The 12,685-nt window shown below is 41.6% G+C and overlaps 1 protein-coding gene across 3 annotated transcripts in view; it reads left to right on the forward strand.

The window, feature by feature from the left end:
• Nbas (NBAS subunit of NRZ tethering complex) overlaps nucleotides 1–12,685 on the forward strand; it is a 234,933-nt gene that overhangs the window by 129,895 nt on the left and 92,353 nt on the right. The window lies entirely within an intron of this gene.

Genomic DNA, 12,685 nt, shown 5'->3' on the forward strand with positions numbered 1-12,685 from the left:
CTCTCCTCTCTCTCCCTCTCTCTCTCTCTCTCCCTCTCTCTCTCTCTCTCTCTGACACACACACACACACACACACACACCCATGCAGGTAGAGCAGTAGCATGTGTGTTGGCATTCCCTGGACACTTGGCCTCTTCCCATGGGCTTTCTCACCCTTCTGTCCCCTTGCAGAGATCACCACTGGCCAGCTGATCAATCCTGATAACCAATCCTTGTAGTTTTTAGTTTTATTTTAAATTATTTACTACTTAACCCACCTCTAACATAATAGTGTAATTTTACCCATTTTTTTCCTTTATACTGAGAATACTTAATATTATGCTTATGAAATTCTTTCATGCTATTAGAGTATATATTATAGTTTTTCCATTCCAATATTGATTAACATTGATTTATTTTCTATTTTGCCTCCAAAAATTAATCATTTTTTACGTGTCTCTAGGGGTCATGGGCACACATATACCTGGCACTAAAAATGTGCATTGTTAGATATGTATGTGTATATCCAGTCTAAGCTAATGATGCCAAAATGTTTTTGTTTTAAATTACTACATTTTTTCTTTTTTTGAGACAGGGTCTCACTATGTAGTTGAGACTGATCTGGAACTCACTATGTAGCCCAGGCTGGTCTCGAACTCACAGCGATCCTCCTGTCTCAGCCTCCTGAGTTCCAGGATTATAGGCATGTGTGATCATGCCTGGCTTTAACTGATTACACTTTTACAGCAGTGTATGTGTATTAACTATCTTTTCTGTTGCCGAGCCTCAATATTCAACAACCACAGCATAGAGAAGGAGAGGTTTAATTTGGCTCACAGATTCAGGGCATGCAGTCCATGGTTATCTGTCTCCAAGGCAGGAATGTCATGGCTGCAGGGTGTGATGGAGCACAGATGTTCTGTACAGGGTGGCCAGAAGTGGAACAGAGTAGCAGCACAAGAGGAAGGGGCCAGGGAGCATAGACGTCCGAGGCCCCACCTCCATGACCCATTCAAACACATGCAGAAATAGCCTCTATCAATCAATCCCAGGGCCAGTTGGTTGATACTAGGAAGCCTAACTATGACAATGGGATTATCACATATGCCAATTCAGTTCTTCAGTATTGTTTGTTAGTTTTTAAATTTTTACCTATTTTCCTAAGAATTTAGCAATATCTAGTTATGGTTTTGATACTCATTTTTTTTATTACACCAGATGGAATTATCTTAGATCTGTTTTTGTGAGGTATCTGTTCAGTTCTCTTTCTTATTTTCTATCAGAACTTTTGTTGTCTTTTCTTTGTTGAGATTCTTATAGATCAGATTATCAGAACCAATTCAGTATGTATGTCTTGAGATAGGCCAGCTGAGAGAGAAAAGGAGGAACATATCCCTGATACCTATCTTCTGTTGGTCAGTGTTTGGTCCATGGGTTTAAATTTTTCATGACCCTCACAACATCTAGTCGGCATTTTTACTTCCAAGACAGGAGCCCAGTTTCTGGTGTCACAACCTCTTAAGAGGTAACGATTGTTCTTATAGGTTATCTCCCCATAGCATTCTGTCAGGTGGTAATCCACAGTGCAAAATGTTGCTCCTTTCTCTAGCATCTATTTTGGAAGGTGCATGAAGTTAGAAGTCAGGTACACCCATCTTTTTCTTATAAATTGGCTGAACCCATCTTGACGAGCTCATTAGTACTTGTTCACTGTGTAGTACTGTTAATACTTTGGTACTGAAACTTCAGTTGTCGAATTTACTCATGGTGCCAGGGCAGAGATACATGGCTTTTGCCCACAGTGGAGTATGTACAACTCCCAACACTTTCTTTTGTGGCACTGGGGAATCAGGGGTATTCTACCATAGAGCAATCTACCTAGTCCTTTAAATTTTTTTTTTTTTTTAAGACAAAGTCTCACTAAGTTGCTGTGCTATGCTCAAACTTACATCCTGCAGCCTCAGCCTCCCTAAGTGCTTGGGGTTGCAGGTGTGTACTGCTGCACCCAACCCCATTTCTTTTGTGTTAACAATGAATTTGGTGAACATGTTGAGCACACGTGTGTTCTCCCCACATATGCCACAGTGGAGTTTGTGGTGTGATTTTGCACCCTGTAAAGTCTGTGCCTGTCCTTCCTGAAATGTTGGCTGCAGGACTTCTGACCAATAGACCTTTTCCAGTGAGGAAAATGTTCCATAGCTGTACAGCCCAGAATTGTAGCACCAGTGACATGCAGCTTTTGAATGCTAGAAACCTGCCTAGTGTGAGTAAGGAGTAGCAGTTTTAGTAATACTTAATTTTAATTTCTATTTAAATAACCGCTGGTACCTACCATGTTTGATGCTGTAGCCGTGGAAAGCCCAGCATTCTTTGGAGGTTGGACACCACTGTGCAGGCTGGATTTGTTTCAGTTTTCCTCCCTCCAGGTAGAAGCTGCAGCATTTCCAGGAGGCTGCAGTGGTGTGGTGTGCTTCCTCCTTAAATATGATTGAACTGCTGTCATACTGCTGGGCACTTATTTGGTTTTCCCCAGGGCACATGAAGACGCATTACCTTCTTTGATGTTGGCTGTGTGGGACTGAGCAGTTCTTATAGTAGCCAAGGACCACTCATGCTTGTTGTGTTGCAGGAGTTGTCTCTAAGGCTCCAGCTGAAGACCTGTTCTCTTTTGGGGAAGCTGTTCTGTTCGTATATGTTCAGGACATGTAATAGCTACATTCATCTTGGGGAATTGGGACATACACTTACTGCATTTTGATCATTTTTACTACCCCTTCCCCTTCCCTTTCCCTTTCATCTACTGATGTTTCCTACCATCTCTCCTTATTTTGCTTGAAGACCTCCTTTCTGTGAGATCTTCTTAACCCAAGACTTGAGTTCTTTGAACCTGTGTTCTCCCACGTGTCCTGGTGCGTTTCCCCTCCAAATGTCCCTGGCACCAGATCCTGCCCTGCCTTTCAAATGTGTGCTGTGCTCCTGTCATGGTGAACACATACCCATTCTCTGAACAGATTTTTTTCATGCCCTTGGTGTTGTATGTAATTATAATTCTGCCTCTGCCTCTACTGCCCTTCTTGTCTTGTTCGCAGAATCTCACCCTTATCCTCTAAAGCAGTTTCTTCCTACTGTTTTCCTTGATTTCTCTAATTGTTCCCTCCTTTGTATTGCCCAAGCATGACCACATGTTTCTTTTCAGCATTTTATGCTGTGGCATGATGTTGTGTGGTAACTGGAAGTTTATCATTAATCTTTTTTCCCTCTTCACAGAGCGCTTGTCTCATAGTGAGTGTCCTGTAAATGTTTGATAAAGCTCAGTTTAAATCATTTACTGCATAGTGATTAGTCCATTGTTAAAAAAATGGGAAGTAGAGTTTTAATTTTAAGTTCCATAGAATAAAAACATAATGAATTTCCAGTTTATCTCACGTGTGTGTCCTGTGGTGCTGTTGAGATCCTGCTGGATTTTGGCCAAGGTGAGGGCTGTGTCATTTTTCTGTTTAGTGTAGAGTCACTGGCTTTCCGCTGAGCTCAGCACCATGAGCTTATTCTGAACCCCCTTCCTTCTTTATCAAATGTATGAAAAGCCTCTTGTGGCTTTTGGGTTTCCCATTTTATGCTTCTACAATGAGCTAGAAAGCATCGGCCTGGCCCCTCGGTGGCTTCTTTGAGAGGGTTGTGCTGTGCGGCCACAAGTGTATGCATGCTGCTCTGTTAAAACTCGGCAGTGAGCCCAGGCAGCACCAGCCGCCTCTCTGTGTTCCACTTAGGATTCAAAAAGAATTTTTCCAAAACGACTTTTTCCTGCAGTTTTTTTGTTGTTAAAAGCTTTTCTGTCTTCCTTTGTCCTCCTTCAGCAAATTGTAATAGATCTAGAGCCCATGAAGTGCTAATCCAACCCTCAATGAACACATTATGGCTTTGACTTGTGAAGCACATTTTAGATGTTATAGCTCCCATTATTAGATTAAAATATAGTGTTTAGCTATAAGATGCCATGTTTTGCACATTAATAGTAGATATAATAACCACATTAAATTATAACTCACAAATGAGAGTTGACTTTATGTGTAATCTGCGTAATGCTCGACTTTCATTACTTCAGTTGTGAAAATAATGATTTTTATTTATATATCCAAGCAATATAAAGATGTAATTGTTTTGCTGTACCATTTGCATTAGTATAAGTGGATACTACAGATTTGAAGATAATGCTTTTATCTCTCTGAACTTGGTGCTTGCTTATAAATAGAACAAAATGCAGACCTTGTGAATAACTATAAAATTACAGATTTCCAGTTGCTTATTAATGTTGGTTATTATGCCTTTTAGATGGAACAGAATTCTACCACTTAGAGTATATTAACATTTTGTTTAGCTAGTATTAGTTATATTACTTAGCCAATGGTATTTTCCCCAGATAAATCTAATTAGAGTTAGAAATGGATTATGTACAGGGTTCCCATTAAAAAATCATTTTCACTGTGGCAAAACTTGTTGTGAACATTTTAAGTGGCTACCGATTTATGTGATTGGACTAATTAATGTTTAAAACTCGAGCATGGTCCAAGCATAGAGCTATTTTGAATTTTTAAGAGGATTGTTTAGAAATACTGTACTTAAATAAAAGCGAGTGAAATGGCAGTTGCTTCAGCACCACGGCCAGCGCACCTATTCCATTTGCTTCATGGACGGATGGATTGTGGCCACTTTGCTTTTAATAATAATGTTACCATGAATGCTGATATTCAAGTTTTTGTATAAAAGTATGTTTTCAGGTCTCATGTAGGAACTTAGGAGTGGAATTGCTATATTATGGGCTATATTTATGTTTCACATCTGAAGGAACAGCCAAACTGTTTTCCAAAGTAGCTGTACATTCTTACCTTCCCAACAGGGATGTGTTCAGCTTCTAGTTCTTCCTCGTCCTCCCTCACATCTTCACTGACTGGCTTTTTGTTTGGCTCTATCCCTGGAGTTTCCACTAAGTCCATTCTTACCCATGAGCTATCTCCTTAATTGTGCTGTTCATATGCCAGGTAATTAATCACAGTGGCCACCATTTGGTGTGCTAATTAGCCATTCCTTCACCTTTTTTTTTTTTGTGAAATGGCTATTCAGATATTTTGCCTCTTTAAAAAGCTGGATTGTTTGCCTTCTTTTTAAGCTGAGGGAGTCTTTTTTGGTTATCTGTTTTTTTTTTTTTTTCCTTCTTTAAATAGTCTAGATAGAAATCTTCTATCAGATTTGTGTTTGAAAATATTTTTCTCTCAATGTCTGACTTGAATTTTTATTTTATTTTATTTTATTTTTGAATTTTTATTTTTTTAATGGTGGCTTTTCAAGTGCAAAAGTGTTTAATGTTGGTAAAGTCCTATTTATTAATATTTTTCTTTTATTGCTTATGTTTTTGATGTCCTGTCTAGGAAAAATGTGCCTACCCCAGTGCTGTGAAGATTTACTTCTGTGCTTTTTACTTAGTTTTCTGGTTTTGAATTCACGCATTTATTGATGAATGAAAAAAATAAAAAGATACTTTTTAATTAAATAAGGTATACTTGAGTAGATGTCACAGGCAAAAACATGAATTTAAATATTACATTATGCCACACACAAAAATAAATGTAAGAGTGCCGTATTTGGTTTGTTTTGCCTTAGGTCTCACATTAACTTGTTCTTCCTTAATCATTTTAAAATTTGGGATACTTTACTTCTTAAAAGAAAAAAAAAGTTAGGTGTGAATCATCTATGATAAAACATTAACATTTGATGGGATTCCTGGATGTGTGAGATGACTTTATAACATTATACTTTCTGCTTGTTTAAAGTATAAATCAACATGGTGTGAATATATGTTAAAAGCAGAGTTCTTTTTTTATCTCTTTGATTAAACCCACTGCTCAGAAGTAAGCATTTTTATGTTCATATGTATTCTTCCACATTTTTCTGGCATCTAGCTTTTCTGTATAGCTGTCCTCTGGTTCCTGTGAAGGATTATTTTGTTTTTTAAACTGAAGTGAATCTGTACTTGTTTTCATTTTGCAGCCTTTTATATACTGTTTTGTTGCATAGACTCTCCCCTTATGATTCGCTATAAATTGACTATTTATGTAATGACAGCATGATTTATCTTTTCCTTTGCTTTTGAACATTTAGATTATGCCCAGTGTTTTCTGTTTGAGACTAAACTACTCTGGGCAGTTAGCACACACTTCCACACTTCAGCACTGTTGTTGCCCTGGGATCAGTGATCAGAGTGGGTTCCTGGGCTGGGGGATTTCCTGTTTCCATGCAGTGCCTCTTCCCACTGTGGACGTGTCCACTTTGTCTATTACTGTTGTAAATACAGGTTTCCTATTCGACCGTACCTGAGGAGTGTTCTCTGTGGGAGGCTAGGGTGTATGGTCCTGATGTCACTTATTAGGGTGACGCGGGACCACAGGGCTCAGGACGTCTGAGTATGCACCTTAGTCTGCACGTACCGAGCAAGGTGGAGGCTCTCCTCTGCTCCTGCCTCTGGATTGTGTGTCTGGCTAGGGAAGGATCTGCTGCTGGGGACCGTGAGCACACGGATGTGGTAGATCGGCAGATCCATGGTTAGATCTCCATTCCTCAGAAAAGTCATGGTCGGTCTTCTCAGCACAGCGGTCCGAATTCCAGGGTTGCCGTCCTCATCTTCTATCCTGCCTTTTTTCACAAGGCCCATGCGTTTCTAATATATTTGTTTTGTGACATTTTCAAATAACTCTTAGCAATAAGAAGTGTTTTACATTTTATCTGGATCTGCTCGTTAAATCCACTCACAGAAGACTTTCCCAAGACAGTGCATCTGCAGTGTCGGGCAGTGTGGTGCTGTTTTCTCTTCCTGACAGAAGCGTCACAGCACTGTTCCCTCGGCAGGGTGAGTGTGCCCTGCAGTGCCCGGGTTAGCAGTGGCTGCGTCTTCTCTTGTCCCCTCACACCTTGTCTGCTTTGCTCAAGGCCTTTGCGCCCCACCACTTTGCCAGAGCAGCTTGCACCTGCTCACTAGTAACCTCTTTTACACTCGTGTTCAGCTCAGGCACTTCTACTTCCTCCCGACCTCTCACTGTCAGCGTACTCTCAGTCCCCTTCCTGTGCCCACCGTACCTCCCCTGGTCGGTAGTGTTCTTTCTGCAGTCACTCCTGTGTCACGGAACAGCAGCTCCATCTTTCCGGTCGTTCACATCAGAAGCCTGCCTGTGGCCCTTGATTCTTCTCTTTCCCCTGCACCGCATGGCCAACCTTCGGCTTGTGTCACAGTGCACTTGGAATTGGACTGCATTCCTTTTGGCGCTGCTCCCCTGTTGGCCTTGTGATTCCACTTCGCTAGTGTTTCCAGAAGGCACTGTTGTTCTTCCACTTCTGCTCTTTTCTTGCTGTCGTCTCTGCTTACCAAGGCAGCCAGAGTGATTATTTGTCGGACACACCTTGCCTTAAAATATTTCACCTGGAGCAAAAACTAAATGACTGCAGTTCCCACAAAGACACCTGTACTGTCCTCCCCAACACTTGTTTGGCTCTGGGTCCCCCTCCAGCCTGCAATATTCACCTTTAGTCTTCAGACACCCCCGGCTCACTTGGCCTCTGGGTCCCTTTGCTGACCGCCTTCCACAAATGCTTTCCTCCTTGACACATGGGCGACCTGTTTTCTCTGTCGCTTCTGCAGTCTGTTGAAATGTCCTCCTTCCCACCCTTTGTGCTGGGAGCTCCTTGCCCCCCGCCACAGCTGCGTTGTTCCCTCTTGCTCTCTTGGTGTCACACGGCACTCACTTCTGGCATGCTATTTCTTTTTTGCTTATGTCTTTGTTCAGTGTGAACTCTGTGGCAGTTGCTACATTAGTTTTGTTTCATGCTGTAGTTCCAGCATCTTAGAATGCTGCCCATCACATGCTTGTTGCTTAAGGAGTGAACAAATGATGCAGGTGAGGTGTGGCGGGGGTGGGTGGGTGTGCCCTTGTGACGTGGAGGGATACTTGAGCGGGCTTTGATTCAGGAAGTTCTCAGTTCTTGGGTGCAGTAAAGCAGTTGTCCTATTTGCCCCTCTTTCGTAATGTACTGTAAGTTCCTTGGGAGCAGGAAGCACAGTCTCCGTGGTACAGGGCTTAAATCTAGGCATGTCAGAAATGCGTGTTCAGTAACCCACTCTGTGGGTACCTCCAGAATCTAAAGACATGCGTCAAAAAAATGAAAATAAAAATGCTTTGTACACATCTGTTTTTTCTTTTCTTTTTCTGTGGTACTGGGAATCGAACTTGGGTCTGCGCTTACGAGGCAGGCAGTGGAACCACTGAGCTAAATCCCTGGCCCTATTTGTTTTCTTTTTTTTTTTTCTCCTATTTTTTCTTGAATACAGTTTTCTTGATCTTGCTCCAGGAATATTAGGGGATCCAAGGAGGGTTTGGTCCTTGAAACTCCTAAAATATTTGCCTAATTTGCTGTGTATCTGTTCGTGGCTTTGTGTTCGTGGAAGTGCATCTACGAATGCATTCAGTTTCCTGGGGAAGGTACCCACTTTCATCAGAAGTGTCACAGGGTTCATACTTCCCAAAGGAAAAGCCACCAATTGGTAACATGGCCTGCTCATTAGCAGCTGATCTTTGTAGCATCGGACTTGAGAGTGATGGACCCTGTGGGGTATTTTTTCTGTTGCTGCTCCTGACAGGTGCTTCTCACCGTAGTGTAAAGATTGCAGTTTAATAACTTGCGTATAGGATGAGATTTGCGGTTGAGTCTTAGGTGTAGGGAAGCTCAGTGGCGGTGGCGGGGGGCAAGTGTGTTGGGAAGAGCCTGACCTGAGCTCTTTAACCTCGTTCAGGCTCAGTACCTTCTGCCAAACCGGCCCTCCCATTTCCAGACCCTCAAACAGGGTGTTCAGTGGCGCAGTAAGAACTGTAGCCGTGAGCATGAGAGCTATCCTTGTTCTTGTGAATCCATTTGGTACTGGTGTTTTTTGTTGTAGGATTTTAAAAATAATATTAGTGCTTAATGAGTTAACCTTTGAGTCATGTAGCACACTTGACATTAATGAGATTTAATGTTAAATTTTATGCTGGGAATTATTGATTTGGTTTTGGGTTTTAATCTACTTCTGCTATTACACACTCCAAATTAATTAGCCATGTACGACTGTGAATATAAAAAAATGTCAGTAGTAATCATTTCAGGTGTGAGTTTTGCCTAACTTCTTTTTTCTCTCCTCATTATATGATGTTGAAAGAAAACTGTTTTCCTCATTAGGACACTGGTCACACCATGATCTTGGTTGACTGCCCCTGAATTAAATGCCTATCCTGTGGTCTCCTCTGCAGTCCTCCTTAGGGTGGTCTCTTCCAGAAAACCCTTTGTCACATAATTTTTGAGTGTATGAATTTCATTTAACTTCTGAGGTAGATTTCTACCTTTCACATGCTCTAAAGTTTCTTAGAACAGCCCATCCATATGAGGAGAAGTAAAGTGTAAGTTTATTTTATGAAATAGAAGAATGCTTTTGTGGCTCACATATTTAGATATCTTTTAATTGGTTTAACCTGTCTTGCTTAAGTGCTATATTTCTTACCATGTTTATATTTTTAATTCTGTACTTAGATTGGTTGATTACATTAAAATCATTCTGTATGCCCTCTCAATTAAGAAGGTGGTAAAGATGAACAGGAATTGAAAATATGATGTGAAAGCCTATTTGAATAACATTTACCTACTATAGACACAACATTCTTGCCTTTTGGAAATGTGGCTTCAGATGTTTAAATGGCTCCTTTTTATTACTGGGGATTGAACTCAAGACCTTGTGCTTGCAAGGCAGGCAGCAGCACCACGGAGTTAAATCCCCAGCCCTAAGACCAGCCTTCTTACACCTACTTCTAGCTCTCAACTACAGAGGTTTTCACATGCTCTAAGGATATAGTAAATAGCGCCCCTGTTCCCAAATAGCTCACTGTTTAGTCAGAAGGATAAACCAAAAAAAAAAAAAATCATAATATGAAGCATCGTGGAAAATACATTAAAATCACATGTATAATGTTATGAAGGGATAGAAGAATAGTAGTATGTGGTTGTAAGATTCTGCCCACAGCAAAACCACTTCACATCAAGGAAAACCTAGGAGATATTTCTGTAACCGTAGAGTAGGCAAAGATTTCTCAAATATAATATAAAAGGAGCAGTCACAAAGTTAAAAACTTGAATTATAAATTTAAAATTAAGAACTTCTGTAAATCACAACACACAATTAAGATGATGAAAAGGTAATCCACAGAATAATAGAGAATATTTACAGTTCATACATGCAATGAAGGTATGTATCTAGAACAAATCAAAAACTTGTACACATGAGTAATAAAGACAGATGAGCAACAGAAAAATAGGCTAAAGGGTTCAACAAACATCTTCACAGAGGAATCTCAAATGGCTCAAGAATATATGAAAAGCATCACATATGCTTTAATCACTGCAGAAGCACAAATTAAAACCACAGAAAGATATTGCCTACTTGCCAGAATTGCCCAGTGAAAAGGTATGTGTTGGTGCGGACATGGAGCCACCAGGATGCTTAGTTAGAATTGCTGGTGAGAGTTGAGATTGATGTAGCCCCCTGAACCTCCAGCTCAATGTAGTAAAACTGGCCAGATGCATGCTCTATGCCTTAGCAGTTCCTCTACTGGATATTTACCCCAAAATTCATAATTTGTGTTCATCAAAAGATAATTGCCAGTATGTTCAGGGCAGCATTATTAGTATTTGCTCTGAACTGGAAACTACCTAAGTGCTCATCCATAGAAGAAAGGATAAGTAAGTCCTGGTCTAATGTGAGGTAGCAGCGTGCAGAAGAGTCTGCAACTTTATCTGTAAAAATAGGAATGAATTTGTGTTGAGTGAAAGAAATAAGATGCAAGGAGTACATGATTCTGTTTATATAAAGTATGATGATGGGCAGAATAACGCATGCTACTGCAAGTGAGGACATTTGTACTGGCAGTGCTACAGCTGGGGTGAGCTTGAGGGAGGCTTTCAGGATTCTAGCGGTGACCTGTTCTTCACCTGAAGCCTGCCTATTTGTGTGTTATGAAATTGATTAATTGTATATACCTTCTTTGGAAAATGTCTTCTACTTTAGCAACTGCTTTTAAAAAATCTGGAGCCAGGGCTGGGGTAGAGTTCAGTGGTAGAGTGCTTGCCTGACATGCATGTGGCCATGGGTTCAGAATGGCCTCCTTGGCACTGGAGCTGGGCATGGTGTTGCACGCCCATCATCCCAGCCACTGGAGGGGCTGAGGTGCAAGCATCCCTTGACCTCGGGAGTTCAAGACCTGCTGGACAACACAGCAAGACCACATCTCGCATAAAAAAAAGAAAACAGGTCCTTATGTCTGGGTTAAAGATTGGAAGGGAGAGATAATAGGCTGGCAGTTATCATCTTTACTCATGGGACTGCGAATAAATATTGTCCTCTTCCCCTACTGTTTTGAGTATTTAAGGCTTTCTCCTGTCGGTTTATATGAGTTTTATAACATAGAAAAATAAATGACTTTAAATAAATGCACATACTGAGCGGATGTGTGTGTGCATGCGTGTGTGTGTAATATTACCAAGATATCAAACCCTGCAAAGGATGAGTGGATTGTACATTTTGGTAGCCAGATCTGATGAGGGAGAGGAGAGGAGACATCTTTAGGCCAGTTGTCTGTACAGAGCATATTCACTTTATTTGGTCTGCAGTTTACTTTTGTGTCAAATGGTCTTTCTTGTATTTATCTTTCACATTTTCTCTTCTTTATTAGTATGTTTGCAATTCACAGTAAATGTGCGTGTCGTGGGAATTGGTGCATGTACACATCACATCTCATCCTTCTCACTGCCCCTTCCCAGTGGTATTCTCATACCTGCCTGGCAGTGCTGTTGTCAAGGAGTTGGAAGTAGTATCTGCACCTCTGTGAGCAACGTCCTGGCCACGGTGGTGGCCTCCTCAGGAAGGAGGTGCCTCTGAACCCAGGAGCCAGGTCAATGACCTTTTCTCTTGCTCAGTAATTCATAGCTGATGAACCAGCTGTCCACCATGTTACCAGGGAGCAGAAGAACGCGCCCCTTGCCCTTTCCTCAAATGACAGAGAGATGAAGCAAAGAAACAAGTCCAGTACACCACCTGAAAGCAACTTTGTGTGTGTGCACGTGTGCGCACTCACACCCTTCCATTTCCATACACATACACACAAAGCACCCTGTAGGGCCCTGGCACGCCGTGAGTGTCCTGGAAGTGAGGGCTGCCATTACTGCCGCTGTCCCAGGGAGAATTCCTTATCCTGTCTAGGCCTTTCCATCTTGGCTTTTTGGAAAAGTGGGATAATGAGCTTCTGTCTTCCTCACCTCTCTACAGAGGACGATGCTTAAATTCCTGTACTGCTGAGGTCAGAGGAACTTAGCCCCTCTGTTCCTGGTGAATCTGCCACAGAAAGGGCTCCTTCCGCACTAGCTCTGTAGTTCACTGAGGATAAGCAGTGAGGATAAGTGTGTTGGTTTCCATTTCCCTCCCTCCCTTCGCCCTGTCTGTCTTTAAAATCCAGGTAGGATCTTCATGTGTGGCACTTCTCGGTTGGGGAAGGCCATGTTTCAGCACCCATGGCCCCATGTGGCACTGTCCGTAGCTCTGTGTGGAGCCCTCCCTGTGCTGGAAGAGCCCTCCGAGATGGGCCTG

This window comes from Fukomys damarensis, unplaced genomic scaffold (assembly GCF_012274545.1).
Source record: "Fukomys damarensis isolate Sample0158 unplaced genomic scaffold, DMR_v1.0_HiC HiC_scaffold_25, whole genome shotgun sequence".
Classification (NCBI taxonomy): domain Eukaryota; kingdom Metazoa; phylum Chordata; class Mammalia; order Rodentia; family Bathyergidae; genus Fukomys; species Fukomys damarensis.